Below are 23,309 nucleotides of genomic sequence, written 5' to 3'. Positions count from 1 at the left end.
CGCAGAGCGGGGGCGACAACCCCAGTCAGGTAAGGAAAAACGACTTGTACAGGCATTTGACAGATCACTTAGTTCCCCGCTGACTTGAACAAACATTGATGAGAGATTAGTTAGTAGTTTGTAAGGTGTTATTGGGACTTAATATACTTAAGAAAGAATTTTAAAAGGGTTTTTTCTTTTGGTTTACTTGTTGATGTGTCCTTCCCAAATATTTTGCTTTCCGTCTATTCACTTAACTTTCTGCTACCATATCACTGTTAGGAAAGTACTTTTTTTGAGATCTCTTGAAGGAAACTCTAGAATGTTGTAGAGTATCAGGAAAAATGGAAAAGGCCCAAGTCTTGGGGGGTGTCATCCTGCAGCAAGGTTATAATAAGTCTCTTATGCTGACTAAGAACCAAATTATACTTTAGATCCTGTCTACAACCAACAGCTCTCCTTCAAGGTTGAGATTTTTTTTCTGGTGACTACACAAGTCAGAAAAGTATCTTTGGGTTAGGAATGGTCAGAGGTGGTGCTGCAATGGCTTGAGCCTAAGCAGCTTCAGTATTTATCAGCTTTGCAAGCTCCTGAACAATCTGGGCAAGACTTGGCATTTGATTGACCACAGCTTGGAGGTGATCCATTATTTTTGGCCACTTATACTTTAAGGTAAGCTGTACATTAAAGTCTGGCAGCTTTCAATAGGGCTTCCATGGACAGACTTTGCTCAAGCCACTCCGCTTAGCAGGTCCCAGGAGAACCCTGGCCTTCTCCCTTTAACCCCTATACAAGGATCTGGACTTATGCAGGGACTCCTGGGTTATGTCCATGGACTGGCTGCTAGCCGGTGGAGCAAGCAAGCAGAAAAGGGTCATAACAGGGTAAAAAACAGATAACTGGGGGTGGGGTGGGAGTGGTCTACTAATGCTTACCAAAAAGTCCCTTAAAATGTAACTTATTAAAAATGTATACTCAAATTCAAGACAATCTCATTAACAGAATTCTCCACAAAAGTGGCTTTTGCATCAACTACCCTGCATCAGACAGTAAGTCAAGTATAGGTGCAATACATCTGCCTCTCCCCGTATATCCCTTGAAAGTCTACCCCTATCTGACAGCACAGGTTGGCACCATATGGATAAACGCAAGTGGCACCCATGCTCCACGATGGCTGTCCCTCACTGGACCTATTGATCCCCATTCTATTATCAATAATCAAGGTCTAGCAGGGGGATCAATCCAGATCCTGTTGCTACAGAAATCAGTGGCAACCAGCCAGGGAGAGGATTTACAGGAAGAAACAATTATCCATCCGGACTTTTCACGGATAATCAACTGCTCATAAATAGGGCACATTAAAATTGATGGGCGAGTGGCTGAGCGCCTCAGCAGTGAAACTTAAAGTTAATATGTTGTTATGTACAAGTTGAGCAATAATAATCCACAAATAGGTATTCTAGTAGTATGAAAGAAAATATACAAAAGCAAAAACAGATATTTCATCAAGTATATCTGACTATAAAAGTTACATACTGTGAATACAAGTTAATAGTAGCAACAAGCTCACCCACCAAACACCTGACGCACGTTTCACAAATGCTTTATCAGGGGTGAATTTGTAAACATTTGTATTGTAGGTCTATGGGGAAAAAAATAATAAATCTTTAATAAAGTAAAAGTTCTTCCGTATGATCAGGATTAAAATAATCTGATCTGTTCTTTTGTTTCAATAGGATTTCTATTACATCATTGTTTCATAAGGTCATGATGGAATAAGTGACCTGCAGAATATTCAACAGAAGCAGTGAACAACCAGATTCCATACGGACAGTGAAGATGGTGAGACTTATGGTTTTCCTTATTCCTTCAGTGTTTGGTGTTTTGTACTTTATGAACACTGGTACAGCCAATCATTTTGGTGGGAACTGCTGATTATCCAATCTTTCTTCATCATTATCAACTGGGATTCCCAGTGTCAAAGTAAAAGACGTAGTTACTTACCGGTAACAGAATTTCTCAGAGCCCATGATGGCACCACGGAGAGAGGGAATCCACCCTTCAAGGACAGGAAACCTACAGATAAAAAGGGCGGTGCCTCTCTCCCGCATCAGTTGTTTACAGAGCATGAGAGGACCACCAGGTTAGTAACAAAAAATTTTACAATTTAAGACCTCCGACACACCACGTGGCTACAATAATTAACTAATAAGTGTGCGCACCCACACGTGAAGGGAGGGAATGTACGGGTGCCGTCATGGGCTCTGAGAAATTCTGTTACCGGTAAGTAACTACGTCTTTCTCCTTCCCCCATGATGGCACCACGGAGAGAATTACAGAGAAGTGACTCATTAGGGGGGGCCACAGCTTCCAGAACCCTTCTCCCGAAAGTAAGGTCCGAAAAAGAGGTTAAGACTAGCCGGCAGAGGTTAAAGAAGGTAGAGGGGGAAGATCAGGTTGCCGCTCTATCGTACCCCCGGCCTTCTCCGCCCAGGAGGTTTCTTATTGTTCTGCCATGAATTCCCTGGATTAGCACAGAAAGTAGGGTGACAATGCTATTAGTGCACGCACAATAACTATGTTCATATGCCCACCATATTAATAGAAACCTTATACACATGACATATGAACTATGGTAACGTAAAATATAACATTTGTTAGAGAATTTGATAAAATACACATAAAAAAAAGTATATATCTGGACAAAGGGAAAAAACATACATAGAAAGGTCAGACTCAGGGGGATACAGGCAGTGTATAAATCAGTAAAACATCCCTGCAATGCCCTATTGCAAAAACGTGCTATGGATAGCTTGATATCAGCAAATCAATACCCCAAAGTACAATTTATTACATGGTATTACTACATATTCTTCTGATATTCTCTCCTGGTCAGCACACAGGGGTGAGCTTAAATTATTACTATACATCCTCATTGCATGCTTTGGTTGGACTTCCCAACATTATACATGGTCTTCCACTTTGATAGGTGTGATTTTTGAGATATTTACAAACAATTACCCATAAGCAAGTTACAATAGACAACATTTTTCCTGTTGCTTTAAGAGTCTAATCAGTATGGAGCCTTTGCACGTAGCACTTTATACAGATATTCTTCTGATATTCTCTCTGCACTATGTAGTAATACCATGTAATAAATTGTACTTTGGGGTATTGATTTGCTGATATCAAGCTATCCATAGCACCTTTTTGCAATAGGGCATTGCAGGGATGTTTTACTGATTTATACACTGCCTGTATCCCCCCGAGTCTGACCTTTCTATGTATGTTTTTTCCCTTTGTCCAGATATATACTTTTTTTTATGTGTATTTTATCAAATTCTCTAATAAATGTTATATTTTACGTTACCATAGTTCATATGTCATGTGTATAAGGTTTCTACAGAAAGCAGGGTGCATAATTTCCTGACTTCTATGGAAATTGGAAGCCATCTTCAGAAGATCAGGTAGCTCCGGAACCGACCCATCTTCTAGGATCTGTATAAACAAAGGATTAACCGACAAAGCTTGAATGTCATAACTTACCATGCTGAAGTCAGGGCCACCGGGATAATAGTCTTTATTGTGAAGACCCTGAATCTATGGGTTCAAGCAAAGGGTTGTTACAGCCGTAAGCACTGGATTCACATCCCAGGTTGCCATCTTTGGACTGAAAATGGGCCTAGATCCAAACTCGCTTTCACATTCCTTGCTTTTTCAATGAAGGTTGGACACTGTTCCAGTAGTTCACGGCTAAAAAGGTCCACTTGCAATTCTCTCTCTCTTTATATGAGGTGCTGTTAAAGATAAAAGGTGAGACTTCGCCATCTGAACTGATTAGACACAAGTGTCATTAGGGATCTTGGCAGAGTTCCTCCATAATGGTTTATGTAAGATAAAGCTACTCTATTGTATGACAAGACCTTTACATGGTGACCATGTCCTACTGGAATGTAAGAGATTACTTATTAACAGCAATATTGCCTTGTTCACAGTTGTGGCCAGACTGCTTTTAATTTTGACATATGGCAGGACTCCTTATTCTACCTTGGGAGACTACGGCTTACTCACTGCCCAGTGAGTTTTGCAGCACTCGATGGGTCTGCCGATAATCTTGAAATAGTTGAGGTAAACTATTGTCAATGCCTCTTCCTTCGATATGAGAGTTGTCCTAACTACTATAATCCTCCATAAAGCCTAAAGGCTCATTAACATCTGAATGGAAGGACACAAACTGAAAGCCTAAATCTTCATTTATACCAAGAACTATTCTCAGGAATTTGATGTTTCATGTGAATTGGAACCTGATTGTATAGCTCCTTAAATGCGTATACTACTATATTGCAATCTGGAACTGCAGATTCACTAGCAGTTCTTCTAGAGTCCATTTCCAATGGTCTAACTCTCAGGAATCTCAGTAGCCCCTTTGGGTTGAAGCAAACCCAGGTAGGACTGGGTTAAATAATAGCTTTACCAGTCTTGATTAGGGCCCCTGGAGAGCTAAGCACCAGAGCAGGCTAAGCATGCACCTTAGTCAGACTGCTGGAGAGCAGAGCAGATGGTATGTGTCTTGGAGCTAATCAGAGACACAGGCCAGACTCCACAAGTATCAGTGGTTACCTTGGATAAATATTGTTTTGTTTGATCAAGCTGGGTTAGCTGAGCAGTATATGAGTAGTCAGGGTCTGTCCTATTTAGTCAGTACTTGGACAAGACCAGAAATATTAAAGTTTACGACTTCTGTGCAACATGTAAAAAGCAAGAAAACTGCGCTTGATTGGACCAAACCCACAATGGCTGTATGAGCACTACATGATGCCTCTTACCTTTAAGGGTGAAAACGTACAAGGTTTATTATTAGCTTGCAAAACTAAGGAAGCGCTCTTGTTACCTGCCTCCAATCGGCATTTCACCGAGCCAGCTGAGCACCAGCCAGGAATACTGCTACCCTCAGTCTCAAAACAGAGGCTAGGATTTTTTTTTTTTTTTTTTTTTTTTTTTTTTTTTTTTTTACAGTCACTGACCTGGTTTTGTTAGACATAAACTTAGTTGTGGAACCAGTACCCTTACAAAGAGGGACTATGAGGCACAGACACCCTATAAAAACACTACAAGGCACAGGGGCACCCTGAAGCACAGAGACACTATTCCACTTCTGTCTTCTGGCACCCCGCAGGTATGCCGGACTGTAGGATCCCGTCAAGGACAGGAAACCAACTGATGCGGGAGAGAGGCACCGCCCTTTTTATCTGTAGGTTTCCTGTCCTTGAAGGGCGGATCCCCTCTCTCCGTGGTGCCGTCATGGGGGAAGGAGAAAAAAAGAAAATACAGGCACATTTTATGTAAAGTTGTAGTTGTGTTATAGTTCGAGCTCATTTATAGTACTTATTGATTCCATTAAGGGCTCGTACAGACAATTGTATTGTTGGTCTGAGTATGTCAACAAAGTGGTGGTGAAGTTGGACTGCAGTGGTTTAATTTTTACAGACTGAATTTCTCTCCACCTCAGAAGGAAAACAAAGGAACCTGCTCTGATCACAGTATGATTAGCATAAATTGACAGTTCTCTCAGATATGAGAAAATAAGGATGTGTGAACCCAGCCCAAGTCAGTTTATTACATTTGGCATCTTCTCAGTTATTGGTAATATTTTATGAGAATCGGTGGTAAACAGACAGTGCTTCTCCATTCCTGGCTGTGTAAGGCACTCATACATCATGGTAGATGCAAAATTTAAACTGGAGGACATTTAGAATTCAGGAATTAAGTGTCATTACAATATGTGACAAGATCTAGGGGTTACTGATCCCCTTTGTGGAGAATAAAGCTGGAGTGAGGGAAAAAAAAATATGTAGACAGACAAGCACTGCAAGGGGCGTTACCAAGCATATAAGTGCAGTGCATCAAATGTCTAGTTAGCTTTTTTTTGCAGACATGCAGGTGTGGCGCCCCTGAGGGTTCGGTCGCCACAGGGGTACTGCATCTCTTTAATGAGGTGTGGTATCTCCCCTTCGAGGTAAGGATGGTGCAGCTGTCAGGACCCCACCTCTGCATCCAACACTACACCTCTCCCACCTGAGGAGGGCTTATAGGCACCAGGGTGCTGCCCCAGCCAGGATAAGTGGAGATGGGGGAATCAGAAGTTAGGGGGAACCTAGTAGTGGGTGAGGGTGGAGGACGCACATTTAGGTTTCACTACAAAATTCTTATTTAATAAACGGCCATCTTGGGTTTATGGTCTTTGATTGTGATCTTCATCACTGAACGTGGCTTTCTGTGTGAACCTGCAGTTGATGGGGACACTGTCCTCATACTCTGGCCTTGAGTCGAGGAGCAGGTTAGAGTTAACGTCTGTCTTTACCCGGTCAAGGTCCCTACTAGTGTTGAGCCACCCCCGTAGTGTTCGGGTTCGGTTCGGTTCGTCGAACACCGGGATGTTCGAGGAACTGTTCGTCGAACTGTTCGTCGAACACCGTCGAACACCGTCGAACACCGTCGAACACCGTCGAACACCGTCGAACACCGTTAAAACCAATGGCAGGCAAACAAAAACACATAGAAACACATAGAAAACACCTGCAAAGGTGTCCAAAAGCTGACAAACTGCTCAGAAGACACTCTCTTTAAAAAAGCCGGCCGGCAAATTCAGCAGCGGCATACACCGGTACCCGACAATTTAGACAAGAAGGAATAGAGCATCACACATAGATTAGATAGATAGAAACATGTCAGTCACACATATAAGAAGCACAGTGACAGTGTTGCTTACTGTACTTGTCATTTAGTGTAAAGGATTTATTAAAAAAAATAATAGTGTTTTCATGCACCGTCTCTTTAAAAAAGCCGGCCGGCAATTCAGCATCTGTACCCGACAATTTAGAACAGAAAGAATAGAGCTTCACACATAGATTAGATAGATATTATATATGTGACTGACATGTTTCTAAGTACAGTGATAGTGTTGCTTACTGTACTTGTCATTTAGTGTAAAGGATTTATTTAAAAAAATAATAGTGTTTTCATGCACTGTCTCTTTAAAAAAGCCGGCCGGCAATTCAGCAGCGGTACCCGACAATTTAGAACAGAAAGATAGAGCATCACACATACATTAGATAGATAGAAACATGTCAGTCACATATATATGAAGTACAGTGATAGTGTTGGTTACTGTACTTGTCATTTAGTATTAAAATAAAGGATTTATTAAAAAAATTGGCGTGGGGTTCCCCTTAATTTTAGGCTCTAGCGGAGGATAAGCAGACGGCTGGGGCAGATGTTTGAAGCCTGGGAAGGGGGTAATACCCACGGAGCTTCCCAGGCTACTAATATCAGCCCCCAGCTGAATACATAGCCTTTACTAGCTATTAAAATGGGGGACCCCCCAAAAAAAATGACGTGGGGTCCCCCCTAATTTAATAGCTAGCAAAGGCTAGGCAGACAGCTGGGGGCTGATATTAATAGCCCAGGAAGGGAGCCATGAATATTGGCCCCCTCCCAGGCTAGAAACACCAGCCGTCAGCCGCCCCAGAAATGGCGCATTCATAGGATGCGCCAATTCTGGCACTTAGCCTCGCTCTTCCACGCTGCCCTGGTGCGGTGGCAGGGGGTAATAGGGTTGGGGTTGATGTCAGCTTATAATGCCAGCTGACATCAAGCCCAGGTTAGTAATGGAGAGGCGTCTATAAGACACCCCCATTACTAACCCCATAGTCAAAGTTCAAAAAAACACAAACACCCAGAATAAAGTCCTTTAATTGAAATAAAGACACAATCCTTTATTGTTCTAAATTAAACCATACTTACCATCACGCCCATTCCAGCTGAAGCCAACGATCTCCTGCAATAAAAGAAAAATAATAAAGCAACCTCATCCTTACCTTTCCATGGTTCCCACGACAGCTTCAGCTCTGCTACATCGAGATGACAGGCTGGACCGCAGCAGAACGCTGCCATCCAGCCTGTCATCCCGCAGACACTGAGAAGTGCAGGCTTGCTTGCGCTGCTCAGCGTCTCTCTGTGACGACATCCAGATGAGCCGAGTTCATGTCCAATGAACTCGGCTCACCTCATGAACGTCACTGACAGCGTGGGAAAATTCTCACGCTGAAGCGCTGATTGCAGGAGAATTTTCCCACGCTGTCAGTGACGTGCAGGAGGTGAGCCGAGTTCATTGGACATGACCTCGGCTCATCTGGATGCCATCAAGCGAGACAGTGAGGAGCGCAAGCATGCCTGCGCTTCTCAGTGTCTGCGGGATGACAGACTGGATGGCAGCGTTCTGCTGCGGTCCAGCCTGTCATCTCGATGTAGCAGAGCTGAAGCTGTCGTGGGAACCATGGAAAGGTAAGGATGAGGTTGGTTTATTATTTTTCTTTTATTGCAGGAGATCGTTGGCTTCAGCTGGAATGGGTGTGATGGTAAGTATGGTTTAATTTAGAACAATAAAGAATTGTGTCTTTATTTCAATTAAAGGACTTTATTCTGGGTGTTGTGTTTTTTTTAAATACTTTACTAGAAATTCATGGCGGTCATGTCTAATACTGGCGTGACCCCATGAATTTTGGGCTTGGGGCCAGCTGATAATACCAAGCTGGCCCTAACCCCTTTATTACCCAGTGAGCCACCGCACCAGGGCCCTGGATGAGTTGGGTACAGCGCCAGAAGATGGCGCTTCTATGAACGCGCCATTTTCCGGGGTGGCTGCGGACTGCAATTTGTAGCGGGGGGGGCCCAGAAAGCTTGGGCCTCCCTGCGCTGCAGATTCCAGCCCCCAGCTGCCTAGTTGTACCTGGCTGGACACAAAAATAGGGCGAAGCCCCACGTACTTTTTTTTTAATTATTTCATGAAATTCATGAAATAATTAAGAAAAAAAGGCCTTCCCTATATTGTTGTGTCCGGCCAGGTACAAATAGGCAGCTGGTGGATGGGGGCAGCCCGTTCCTGCCTGCTGTACCTGGCTGGACACAAATATAGTGCGAAGCCCCACTTCAATTTTTTTTAATTATTTCAGGAAATTCATGAAATAATTTAAAGAAAATTGACGTGGGGCTTCGCCCTGTTTTTGTGTCCAGCCAGATACAACTAGGCAGCTGGGGGCTGGAATCCGCAGCGCAGGGAGGCCCAAGCTTTCTGGGCCACCCCCGCTGCAAATTGCAGTCCGCAGCCACCCCGGAAAATGGCGCGTTCATAGAAGCGCCATCTTCTGGCGCTGTACCCAACTCATCCAGGGCCCTGATGCGGTGGCTCACTGGGTAATAAAGGGGTTAGGGCCAGCTTGGCATTATCAGCTGGCCCTAAGCCCGAAATTCATGGGGTCACGCCAATATTAGACATGACCACCATGAATTTCTAGTAAAGTATTTAAAAAAAACACAACACCCAGAAAAAAGTCCTTTAATTGAAATAAACACACAATTCTTTATTGTTCTAAATTAAACCATACTTACCATCACACCCATTCCAGCTGAAGCCAACGATCTCCTGAAATAAAAGAAAAATAATAAAGCAACATCATCCTTACCTTTCCATGGTTCCCATGACAGCTTCAGCTCTGCTACATCGAGATGACAGGCTGGACCGCAGCAGAACGCTGCCATCCAGCCTGTCATCCCGCAGACACTGAGAAGCGCAGGCTTGCTTGCGCTCCACAGTGTCTCTCTGTGAGGGCATCCAGATGAGCCGAGTTAATGTCCAATGAACTCGGCTCACCTCATGCACGTCACTGACAGCGTGGGAAAATTCTCCTGCACTCACCGCTTCAGCTTGAGAATTTTCCCACGCTGTCAGTGACGTGCATGAGGTGAGATGAGTTCATTGGACATGAACTCGGCTCATCTGGATGTCGTCACAGAGAGACGCTGAGCAGCGCAAGCAAGCCTGCGCTTCTCAGTGTCTGCGGGATGAGAGGCTGGATGGCAGCGTTCTGCTGCGGTCCAGCCTGTCATCTCGATGTAGCAGAGCTGAAGCTGTCGTGGGAACCATGGAAAGGTAAGGATGAGGTTGCTTTATTATTTTTCTTTTATTGCAGGAGATCGTTGGCTTCAGCTGGAATGGGCGTGACGGTAAGTATGGTTTAATTTAGAACAATAAAGGATTGTGTCTTTATTTCAATTAAAGGACTTTATTCTGGGTGTTTGTGTTTTTTTTTTAACTTTGACTATGGGGTTAGTAATGGGGGTGTCTTATAGACGCCTCTCCATTACTAACCTGGGCTTGATGTCAGCTGGCATTATAAGCTGACATCAACCCCAACCCTATTACCCCCTGCCACCGCACCAGGGCAGCGTGGAAGAGCGAGGCTAAGTGCCAGAATTGGCGCATCCTATGGATGCGCCATTTCTGGGGCGGCTGACGGCTGGTGTTTCTAGCCTGGGAGGGGGCCAATATTCATGGCTCCCTTCCTGGGCTATTAATATCAGCCCCCAGCTGTCTGCCTAGCCTTTGCTAGCTATTAAATTAGGGGGGACCCCACGTCATTTTTTTTGGGGGGTCCCCCATTTTAATAGCTAGTAAAGGCTATGTATTCAGCTGGGGGCTGATATTAGTAGCCTGGGAAGCTCCGTGGGTATTACCCCCTTCCCAGGCTTCAAACATCTGCCCCAGCCGTCTGCTTAACCTCCGCTAGAGCCTAAAATTAAGGGGAACCCCACGCCAATTTTTTTAATAATAAATCCTTTATTTTAATACTAAATGACAAGTACAGTAACCAACACTATCACTGTACTTCATATATATGTGACTGACATGTTTCTATCTATCTAATCTATGTGTGAAGCTCTATTCTGTCTGTTATAAATTGTCGGGTACAGATGCTGAATTGCCGGCCGGCTTTTTTAAAGAGACGGTGCACGAAAACACTAATATTTTTTTTGATAAATCCTTTACGCTAAATGACAAGTACAGTAAGCAACACTGTCACTGTACTTCTTATGTGACTGACATGTTTATATCTATCTAATCTATGTGTGAAGCTCTATTCTTTCGGTTCTAAATTGTCGGGTACCGGTGTATGCCCATGCTGAATTGCCGGCTTTTCATGTTTCACTGTTGGCACTGTTCCCATCGATTTGGGCAATCACTGTAATGCCACAACCACCATGGCTGTGGCATTACAGTGAGTGGCAGACAATCCCTGCATGATTGGTGCTCTAAATAGCGCCAGACATGCAGGACACGCTTTTGGTGCACGAACAGTTATCGAACATAACCTCGAACAGCCGAATTTTTTGCAAATCGTTCGGGTTCGTCGAACAACTCGAACACCGCCCAAAACAGCTCGAATTTGAGATTGGCGAACAGTTCTAGTCGAACACCGCTCATCTCTAGTCCCTACCCAAGAAGGCTTGGAGCAGAGGAGTCTAGCTCCACCACAAAAGGATCCCAGGGGGATGCAGACGGAGCGGCATATGCCACCTGTACTCGCTATTCTGGCCTAGTCAGAGGGATTCCTGCTGCAAGAGGGGTACCGGCCCCCAACACCTGACTTTTCTACTTCACGTCCAAGTCAGGAAAGCCCAGAAGGCTCAGTGGATCTGACCGGGTAACGGACTGAGAGGAGTTGCCTCCCCTACCCTTGTTCTGTGCATAGTCCAGAGGGAGACCCGGCCTTTCTACACACACGGATAGGAGAGGACTTCGTTTGAAGTCTAGGAACACTCTGGTGCAGGGTCCTGACTAAAGCACCTGAATTACTCGGAGGTTGTCGGACCCCCGGTCCTGGTGGCCACAGAGCCCCGTGAGGAGCAGGGAGAAACCTTGCAGCTGCATGCTCTACTTTGAGTAAAAACCCTGGATGTCTACCCCTATTGCCTCCGGTCCCTTTATTTCTGCACCGCACCAGAACTTCTCACCACTACTCCCTCCATTCGCCTCTCTGCCCTGAGGCCCTGCTCCACCTGTGGGAAGTAGCACCATGTACAGCTGCCACTACATTCCGCCTCAGGACTGCTGCAGTGCTGGTGGCCATCACCAGACACCACAGGTGGCGTAGTCTATAACCACTCAACCCTGATAGCCCATTACTTTTATGTGACGGCCCTGGGAACGGAATGGGTCCAGGCCACGACTGCTTCCCCAACATCTGACCCGGCTCCGAGTACCCCATCTCCCAGGGAGGGCTGTGAGCGTCACACCACCATATACTGTGCTAACCTATGTTAACGCCACTCCCCACGATGGGGCAGGTTCTGTGACCGGATGCTGGTGATGCGGTCACTGGATCTGTACCGCAGATCCGCCAGCTTCTTTTGGATTTGGGTACTGGAGCGCTGCACCCCAAGTATTTGGGCTAGGCCCTGACTGATCCTCTGCAGCACAGCCTGATTTTGGAGAACTGGACGTCCTGGGTGTTTATGACACTCAATCCCAGGAACCCACCTCTAACCAGGTAGCGCACCTCTGCGTACCCCCCATGGTGTTGCAAGTCTACTGGCCGCCATGCATAAACCCTGCCCATGATGCATCAACGTTGCCCACAGAGTTATTGCTTCAACACAAGGGACGTGCGGCGGCATATTAGAGGACGCTACTGCATGTGTGAAGGAAGTGCCCTGAAATCAGAGTATCTCCCGGTCACACGGGAAGACTGGTGCGTTGGTGGTTTTATGTATGGATATATATATATCTATTTTTAGATAAATAAGCATACTTGCATGTCTGAGTATATGTAGGTATCTGTGTGTATATGTGTTTAGATTTGTATGCATCTGAAAATGTGTGTATATGGATGTATCTGTATACATACGAGTACACATGTATATACAGGCCCTTACTACTGAAAGAATGAGAAAAAGCTTTTGCAAAGTAAAACAGTTTATTAGACAAATCAGTATAAAAATGAAAGTAGTGTATAAATGTGAGTAGTAGCCCACTATAAGTTCTAATGCTGCCAAGTAACAGCACCAGGACCATTAAAATATTGGCAGTAGTTGTCTCGGCAGGTCTTCACATCGTGGGTGTTTCTGCCGGGTCACAATGGTTGAAGGCCTGCAATTGCGGGATTGTTTGTGCGCCATTCACCGAGCTGCACGTCCCCATTTGTTAGACCCATAATCCACGAAGCCAGGGGGACAGTACACCAATTCATCGCGCCGGCGAAGGAAGTTGTGAAGCACGCAACAAGCCAAAACTACTGAGTATTGATTCAAGCTTCATGTTAATAGGCGTGTGGAAAACTCTGAAGCGATTGGCCATACCGAAGGCATTTTCTACAACCTGACGTGCCCTTGACAAGCGGTAATTGAAAATTCTTCTTTCCTCTGCAAGACTTTTTTAGGGGGGGGAACGGTTTGATAAGATTGGGATGAAGCAGGAAGTCCTTGTGGCACCCCTGAGGGTTTGACCACCACAGGGATGCTGCACTTCTTTAATGGAGTGTGGTGTCCCTCCTCTGAGGTAAGAACGGTGCAATGGTCAGGACCCCACCTCCACATCCAACACCACACTTCTCCCACCAGAGGGGGCTAGTAGGCACTAGAGTGCTGCCCCTACTGGAAATTGGGAGACTGGGGAACCAAGAGATAGGGGGAACCAATTAGTGGGTGAGGGTGGAGGACTCACATTTAGTGACACTTAATATTTCATATTTAATAAACAGCCATCTTGGCTCATGGTTCTTTGATTGTGATCTCCCTCCCTGAACGTGGCTTCTGGGAGAGCTTGCAGCAGATGGGGACACAGCCCTCGTACCCTGGCCTTGGGTCGAGGGGCAGGTTGCAGATAACGTATGTCTCAACCCGGTCAAGGAACATGACCAAGAAGGCCCGGAGCTTGAGAGTGTAGCTCCACCGCAAAAGGACCCCAGGGGGATGTAGACAAAGCGGTATACGCCACCTGTCCTCGCTATTCTGGCCCAGCCAGGGGGATTCTGGCTGCAAGAGGGGTACCAGCCCCCAATACCTGACCTTGCTACTCTACGTCCTGGTCAGGGAAGCCTGGTAGGCCCAGAGGATCCCACCGGGTAACGGAAGGAGCGGAGCTGCCACCCATACCCTTTTTTCTGAGAGAAGTCCAGAGGGAGACTCGGCCTATCCAGACACACAGACAGACACACAGACAGACACACAGACAGACACACAGACAGACACACAGACAGACACACAGACAGACACACAGACAGACACACAGACAGACACACAGACAGACACACAGACAGACACACAGACAGACACACAGACAGACACACAGACAGACACACAGACAGACACACAGACAGACACACAGACAGACACACAGACAGACACACAGACAGACACACAGACAGACACACAGACAGACACACAGACAGACACACAGACAGACACACAGACAGACACACAGACAGACACACAGACAGACACACAGACAGACACACAGACAGACACACAGACAGACACACAGACAGACAGACAGACAGACAGACAGACAGACAGACAGACAGACAGACAGACACACAGACAGACAGACAGACAGACACACAGACACACAGACACACAGACACACAGACACACAGACACACAGACACACAGACACACAGACACACAGACACACAGACACACAGACACACAGACACACAGACACACAGACTCCTGATTAAGCACTTGCATTACTCGGAGGTTGTCGGTCCCCCGTCCCTGGTGACCGCAGAACTCCGTGAGGAGCAGGGAGAAGCCTTGCAGCTGTACTTTTCACCGCAAGTAAAAACCCTGTAAGTCGACCCCTATGGCCTCAGGACTCTTTATTCTGCATTGCACCACTTCACACCGGACCTCCTACACTACAACCCCCTTCATGCCACTCGCTGCCCTGAGGCCCTGCTCCGCCTGTGGGGAGTAGTAACAACTTCGGCTGCCATAACATCCCGCCTCGGAGGACTGCAGCAGTGCTGGTGGCCTTCACCAGGTACCACAGGTGGCGTAGTCGATAGCAACCACTCAACCCTGATAGCCCACTACATCCTTTTTAATGTGACTGCCCTGGGCACGGAACGGGTCCAGGCCATGGCTGCACCCCCATCAAAAAGCATAGGACCCGGCTCCGAGTAATCCCCCATCTTCCCAGGGTTAGGGCTGTGAGCGTCACAGCCTCATCACGACAAAAACAAAATTAAGGTTGCCTCTTGTCTCAGAGTTGGGAGGCAATAAGTGAAGGTCACAGTTGTTCAAACACTCTCTAAAAAGTGTGTGCTCTAAAACACCACTATCGGAAACCCTGCTGTTCATGCCAACAAGGGCCATCAGGATGATGCTGAAATAGCCCTTATAATTAAAGAAATCAGATCCGCTGTTCAGTGGTTGAGTGATCCGAACACGTTTCCCGTCCAAAACCCCACCCCAGTTAGGGAACTGCCAAAGCTGCTCAAAATCGGAGGCAATCTTTTTCCCATTCCTCCTCCGTGTTGGGAAACTGCATGTAGCTATGTAGACTCTGGAAAATCGCATTACATGTCTCCAGAATAAGAACGTTGAGCAGGGTCCTTGAAATGGCTACAGAAAAATGAAAGTCTTGCAGTGAGCGTCCAATGGCCAGGAATTGCAGCGTGACTGCCAATCTTTCATCTGCCGGGATGGCAGCACACATCGCTGTATCCTTCCGTTGAGTAGGTGGAGTAATTCTTTCCAGTAAATGTATGAAGGATTCCTTTGACATCCACAGATAGTTGCAGAAATCATGAGGATTCTTCTACTGAAGCTCTTACAAGTCACATGTGGGACAAATCAGACCTCTTCTACAGCCACTCTGGTCCACATGCGACACTTTCATTTGGAATGCCTCTATAGCATCCGTTTCTCATCTTGACAAGCTTCCTCAACCAGCAATGCAGCAAACACAAAAGCACACTGCGCATGGTTCACGATTGTGCAAACTAAAAAAAATAAAGTGAAAAGATGAGAAGTTTCAACAAAACAAAGCAATTATTAAAACTGTACATGCGAAAGGTCATGGAAAACTGCATTCCAATCCATTAGCGCGCCAGAAAACGTGCTGTATGGGTGTGTGCACATGAGACCCCCTAAAATGGCTGCCCATGCAAAAGCCTAAGTACACAGATAGAAGCCAAGCCCTCCCTCCAGAGCAATGATAGCAGATAATTGGTAGGTGTCCTATAAATTAAGTAAAAGTGGAAACGCATTTAAGACCCCAAACGATACCTACCACAGGCGGAGTATAGGTGTCAGAAGAACCGTTGAACAGAAATCGATGTGGAGTCACATCCCGGAGAACTCTACTACAATCTGCAAACCAGCACGCAGTCAGGAACAAAGGACAGAAGCGCTGCTATGTTGCCTGCTTTTAGGCAAGGCTGCCCAATCAGAACGCAGTAGCGACCACCAATCGGAGCTAAGGGGGCGCAGAAAAGGCAACGCAAATGCACACCTATGTCTCAGTTCTGAATCGCCAACTAGGTCATTGGTAAGGTGTCAAACGCACTGATGCATGCTCCCCAGCGGGACCTCAACGATCAAAAAATGGTCCAGGAAGCTCTGACAAGACCAGTGATCTCACAGCAGGGGCCTGGTCGATGCTACGTGTCCAACGTAGCGAGATCGCTACTGGGGTCACTGTTCCGTCACAAAACTTGTGACTCCACAGTGATCTCACTAGCGATCTTGCTTAGTGTGACAGGGCCTTTAGTGTACCTTTAGACGGGCACACATTAGCTTACATCATGACACTAATCAAAAAAATTACTTTACAATATGCAATCTAAAGAGCAGAATTGAATAATTTGAGAAACGCATAGCTTATAAGCTACATACTGGTAAAGATGCATATTCACAGCTCAGTGTCCTCTCAGAATTGAAGTGACTGGATGAGTACTTGCTCACTGATAACAGTGAAACCTCCACCCTTTTGAATAATGAGATAAAGTACACAGGAAAACACACATTTTGCAGGCAGAAATTAGTGACCTGTTGACACACACCTCATAGCAAGAACCCCTCAAATGAGGAAAAGTCAATTAATCCCAAGTTTCAGATCCGCATAAATAATCTGCAGGGTCTCAAATTTAATTTTGGGTCATATGGACCCGAACAGAACAGCAGGGTTGGGCGTTAAGCAATGAATTATGGAATATGTTTACTCTATTCATTTGTTAATTTATACTCTATGGTAGTGAGAACTAACTTATTTAATCCCACAGATCCCCAGTAAGTAAGAAAAGGAAGAGGACAGCAGAAAGTAGACCAATGAGAAGATGGACAAGAGGAAGATGAAGTGGAATAAGGAATAACTGCAGGGGAGCAACTTTATCAAGAAGATGAATGCTTCAAGAACCACCTTGAAAAGTACCCAATTAGCCTAAATGAGCCCGTTCCATCAGTAACCATGTGCAAATAAATGGATTCTTAACCAAGCACTGGGTATTGTATCACTTCGTTTGACCCGGAGGAGCACAGAATCATTGGCACTTTCTTGCATCCACAACTTATGGTACTTAGACCCTTGAGGTTTGGCGTCTCCTGCAGCACTCCACTATACCATCATGAGTTGTGCAATTCACAACTCACCAAGGCGAGCATCCTTTTTCCTTTATACCACCACTTGTCTGGGTAACAGCGCTATTGGCACCCCCTCTCCATCATATTGCACAATAGTAATTTTGCAGTGGTGCCCAAACTTACATGCAAGTGTATATGCACCTGACTTATGGATTCATATTCTAGAAGAATATGAATATTTTATTGCATCTGCAGTTTCACCTCTTCTACACACACATTTAAAACACTGTGGTCTGGAAGGAAGTTGGCATTTGTTCATATTATACCATCTTTCCATTATTTTCAATAAAGATGCAGCATGTTTGGCCTTTGCTAAAATGGAGTTAGTGCAGCCATTTATAGGATCTACCAAAGATATCTCTTCATACTTTTTTTTATGCATTGACCTATTTGAGGTTTGGTCTGTTTAAAAAACTTGAATACATAGAAACCATATCAGAAAAAGCAATAGTAATGATTACCAGTGTCTTTACCCAAATGTAGAGAGTTACAGCAAGGGTATAATAGTATAAATTATAAACTTACTTCATTAGATTAAAAAGTTAATTAACAAGACAAACTTAAAATAGTCACATGTGGGATGGTGCAGAGCCATCAACCCAAGAGTGTGACCCTGCAACAATTAGCTCTGCAATTACCACACAAGGACAGGTACTCTATGCAACCCTTTCAGGTATATGTCAAATATGTTCCAGTGAGTCACCTGTTCCAATAGATTAATAAAATATTAATTGGACATAAACATGAATGAAAGCCATCTTAATGTGGCACTGAGATCAATCAGCACATTACAATGTCTGTGGTCACTTAAATGTCCATCCATGAACAACCACCCCAATGGTGGGTCAGAGTATTTAAATTATATAGCTAAAAATAACACGAGAAGTGAAACGTCCTCACCCATTCAAGGTTATAAAGGCGGTCAGACAGGAGTTCTCCATAGGTATCCTTCAGCAGACAGCGGGAATGGCACATGATACTGTGGCGCCCCTGAGGGTTTGACCGCCACAGGGATGCTGCACTTCTTTAATGGAGTGTAGTGTTCCTCCTCTAAGGTAAGAACAGTGTGAGTCTTGACCCAACCTTTGCATCCAACACCACATTTCTCCACCAGAGGGGGCTAGTATGCACTAGGTGCTGCTCCCCTGGTTACAGGGAGACTGGGGAACCAAGAGTTAGGGGAACCAGTTAATGGGTGAGGGTGGAGGACTTACAAGTTAGTTACACTTTAAAATTTCATATTTAATAAAAAGCCATCTTGGGTCTTGGTTCTTTGACTGCCTTCAATCGCTCTGACTGTCTCTACGCTGTCAATTGCTGAGTGGACTGCGATCTCCCACCCCAACGCAGATCCAGTGTGGGCCCGCATCGGATGGAGACTCAGCCCTCATGCCCCGGTCTTGGGACGAGGGGTAGGTTGTAGACAAGCAATGTCTCGACCTGGTCAAGAACCAGGACCAAGAAGGCCCGGAGCTTAAGAGTGTGGCTCCATAGCAAATGTATCCCAGGCAGGATGCAGACGGAGCGGTGTACGCCACCTGTCCTCGCCATGCTGATCTATTCAGAGGGAGTCCGGCTGCAAGAGGGGTAGCGGCCCCTGACCTTGCTACTCTATGTCCTGGTCGGGAAAGCTCGGTAGGCCCAGAGGATCCCACCGGGTATTGGAAGGAGCGGAGCTGCCACCCGTACCCTTGTTCTGAGAGGATCTCAGAGGGAGACCCGGCCTATCTACACACACGGACAGGAAAGGATTTGGTCTGTAGTTCAGGAACACTCTGGTGTAGGGTCCCGATTGAACGCTGGACTTGCTCGGAGGTTGTCAGACCCCCATCCCTGGTGACCACAGGACCCCGTGGGGAGCACTTCTGCCATCTCTAAAGTGAGTAAAGCCTTGGAAGTTCACCCCTATGGCCTTCAGACTAACTTCTGTGCTACACCGCATGACTCGGCGCCTGTTCTCCTCAACTAACCCCTTCCATCCTGTCCCTCTGCCCTGAGGCCTTGCTCCGCCTGTGGGGAGTAGTAATAACACTGGCCGCCATGACACCATGCCTCAGCGGACTGCAGCGGCGCTGGTGGCCTTCCCCAGGTGCCACAGGTGGCGTAGTTGTAAATCAGCCACTCAACCTGGATAAGCCCACACCATCCTTTTTAATGTGACGGCCCTGAGCAGGGGTCGGGTCCGGGCCATGGCTGCACCCCATCTCTCCATCATAGGACCCGACACAGAGTCCCCCATCTCCCAGGGTAAAGAAAAGGGCTTCCGGAAAAGAGGAGTCACAATACTGTCCCCAACAATCCCTGAGGGGTCTGCGATAACCGTTTCCCCTTTACTCCTGCCATAACAAGGGTAGTCTACAGCTGAGCCTAAACTAAATGGCCCTGAACTTTCCCTCAATGTTTTAGCAAGAGTGGGGTGGTTATTACTATTCATGGATGGACATTAAGTGACCACAGAGACAGTATTGTGCCAATTGGTCATAAACATGAATGAAAGACATCTTAATGTGGCACTGAGACCAATTGATATTTTATTAATTTATTGAAACAGGTGACTCACTGGAACATATTTGACATATACCTGAAAGGGTTCCATTGTTGAGTACCTGTCCTTTTGTGGTTATTGTTGCAGGGTCACTCTTGGGTTGATGGCTCTGCACCATTCCACATGTTACTATATTTTAAGTGTTTGTCTTAAGTAACTTTTTAATCTAAAAAAGTAAATATATATTTTATACTATTATACCCTTTCTGTAACTCTACATAGTAACCATCCATATGTTTACAGTGCGTGTTAATGGATCCAATATGAAAAAACCTGTAAGAACTGGCCATCATTTGTGGTGTCAGATGCATCAATTTCAAAAACTGAGAAATATGCAAATTGTCTCTTTAGAGAGGGAGAATTAGAACTGTACTGCTACCTTTAGGATTGCCATTTCCTATAAGTCAATATTGACCCTTTAACAAGCCTTGCCACATTACTTGGGATAAAAGCCAGAACCTCAATTTGCAGACACTGTTTAGGGGTGCTGCCCATCAGTGCAAAGTGTGAGTTCTGCTTTGGCTGGGTGAGAGGAGTCAGACTGGTATCTAAGGGGTAACCTGTTAAGCTTGTCAAGGTGAGGAGCCTTTTAAAGCTGCAATGCTCCTCTGGGAAATATGCAAATTCTCTTCAGAGGGAAAGAACTAGAACTGTAGTGCCACCTATCGGAAGTAAAAAAACTGGGAGAACACACCTAACCAGGAACTTTGAACATGGGGAGGCAAATTTTAAAGCACGCAGGGAAGGAGGATTTCTCATGGCTTAAAGCTGATAAATTGTTACCTTTATTTTCTCTGATCACTTCAAGGAAAAATGAATCAATACCTTAATCAAATTCTCTCCAGGTAATGGATCTAATTCAACATGAATCTGAATATACCTGAAGAAACCTGAACTCTGAAAACAGGAATTTTGATGTTGAAATACGCATCATTATTCAACTTTGATGTTACCTCTAATAAAATCAAGGGCAAAATCTCCAAACTGGAAGCAAACCCCATGGAGGTTAAGTAAAATTAATTTCAAAGATATTACCAAGATCTGTAACAAAGTACATGTTTAGAAGTGTGAGTTTTCATTAAAATCTATTGAAGGACAGCTAGAAATTAGGATTCAACTAGAAGGCAAGTTACGGTTACAGCAATGGACATTTTCAAACAAATTTCAAAAGTCAGATATAGATTTATTGTTTAACGGAGATGCAGCCAAACGCAGTGTTCACACATCCGTCTCGTGCCATTACATTAGATGCAGCCATTCACTTCATACAATTAAATCCATATAGAGAACTCAGACAAGAACGTTTTGGAAAAGGAAAAAAAAAAAACAGTTGGCATCCAGTTGAAATAAAAGTTAATATGGCTGAATATAAAATTCAACATAAATCTGGATATTCCATTCTGCATTCCATTTACCTGACAAAAAAAAAACAAAACAAAAAAAACTAACAGTGATACACATTACATCAGGATAAAGTAGTCAAAAATAGATTGTACATGTAAATTTGTAGGTAAGGGGGGGGGGGGGTGAAGTCTTTTAGAGACATTTTATCCCCCAGATTATATAGAGAATAATCTCAACACAGCTGACAATGCTTTTTTTTTTTTAAATGTGGAAATGGCAGATGCAATGTTTGCCCAATGGCAGCTAAAAGTAAAATCAGTCACTACTCCACATGATGCGAGTCACAGGATTGAAAATTTTATAAAATGGATATGCACCATGTGAGTTATTGCATACAATGAGCAGTTTGTTATATTCCCCACTGTAATGCAGCCAAGATAAGTATTTCATACACTGCTGATACTGCTAGTTTTCCTACCTAAAAAGAATAGAGAGGTCTGTAATTTTAATTGTAGGTACACCTGTGAGACTAAAATGAAAATCAGTTTTTTTAGATACTAATTTCCTGCAATTTTCAATTTGCTCACCTACCAACCAGCAAGAGTTTGGCTCAAAGACCTGCTTTTTTTTCTTTAAGAAGCCCCCCTACTCTGCATTCATTACCTGTATTAATTGCACCTGTCCACACAATCACATTCCAACCTCCCCACTATGGCCAAGACCAAAGAGCTGTCTAAGGATACCACAGACAAACTGAAGACATGCACAAGACTGGGATGGGCTACAGGACAATATACAAGCAGCTTGGTGAGAAGGCAGAAACTGCTGGTTCAGTTAGAAAATGGAAGAAACAAGATAACTGTCAATCTAGTCTGGAGCTCCATGCAAGATATCGCCTCACAGGGTGAGGATTCTGAGAAAGGTCAGGCATCACCCCAGAACTACATGGGAGGATCTGGTCAACGACCTGAAGAGACCTGGGACCAGTGTTTCAAACATTACTGTTTGTAACACTACACAGTCATGGATTAAAATTCTGCAGGGCACACAAGGTCCCCCTGCTCACACATCCTGCCCATTTTTAAAGTTTGCTAGTGACCATCTGGATTACCAGAGGAGGCATAAGAGGTCATGGTCAGATGAGTGAGTGGAGTTGATACCACCAAGTTCTGTGCTTGGAGGAATGAGGCTGAGTACAACCCCAAGAACTCTCACGCAACCATGAAGAATGGTGGGGGGAGGGGGAACCATACCTTGGGGGGGGGGTTTCTGCAAAGGGGACCAGACGACGGCACTGCATTGAAGGGAGGATGGATGGCGTCATTGTGATATTTTGGCCAACAACCTCCTTCCCTCAGTAAGAACATTGAAGATAGGTTGCGGCTGGGTCTTCCAGCATGACCATGACCGTAAACACAGCCAGGGCAACTAAGGAGTAGCTCCGTAAGTAGTATTTCAAGGCCTTGGAGTATCCTAGCCAGTTTCCAGACCTGAACTCCATAGATAATTTTTGGAGGGAGCTGAAACTCAATGTTGCAAGGCAACAAACCTCAAAACCTGAAACATCTAGAGAAGATGTGTATGGAGGAGTGGGCCAAAATCCCTGCTGCAGTCTGTGCAAACTTGGTCAAGAACTACAGGAAACGTCTGACCTCTGTAATTGCAAACAAAGGTTTCTGTACCAATTTTAAGTTCTGTTTTTCAATAGTATCAAATTCTTATTTCATGCAATAAAATGCAAATTATGTAAAAATCATACAATGATTTTCTGGATTTTTTTTTTAATATAGTCTCATAAGCTATTCAAACTGCTGCAGTTATGTCTTGCCACAAACTGTGCATAGTGGTTATATACAGGATTTTGAGTGTGGTTCAATATGCTATATTAGGATTACGCAGTAGGAATATAGAGAATTAAAATATACCATGTTTTTATTTATTATATGGTTTTCAGAGGTCC

At 44.9% G+C, this 23,309-nt stretch overlaps 1 long non-coding RNA gene across 1 annotated transcript in view; it reads left to right on the top strand.

Annotated features, from left to right (window-relative positions):
* The window catches only part of LOC141257954 (uncharacterized), a 32,612-nt gene extending 15,342 nt beyond the window's left edge, over positions 1-17,270 (top strand). The window contains exons 2-3 of the long non-coding RNA XR_012318140.1: positions 1,716-1,821; positions 17,103-17,270. This is a non-coding gene — a long non-coding RNA (uncharacterized lncRNA). The remainder of the gene's footprint in view (positions 1-1,715; positions 1,822-17,102) is intronic.
* Positions 17,271-23,309: the final 6,039 nt, after the last annotated feature.

This window comes from Phyllobates terribilis, unplaced genomic scaffold (assembly GCF_046119375.1).
Source record: "Phyllobates terribilis strain yellow unplaced genomic scaffold, ASM4611937v1 Scaffold_3__8_contigs__length_932513732, whole genome shotgun sequence".
Classification (NCBI taxonomy): domain Eukaryota; kingdom Metazoa; phylum Chordata; class Amphibia; order Anura; family Dendrobatidae; genus Phyllobates; species Phyllobates terribilis.
The sequence above is the reverse complement of the archived record's forward strand: the minus strand, read 5'-3'. Positions and strand labels throughout refer to the sequence as shown.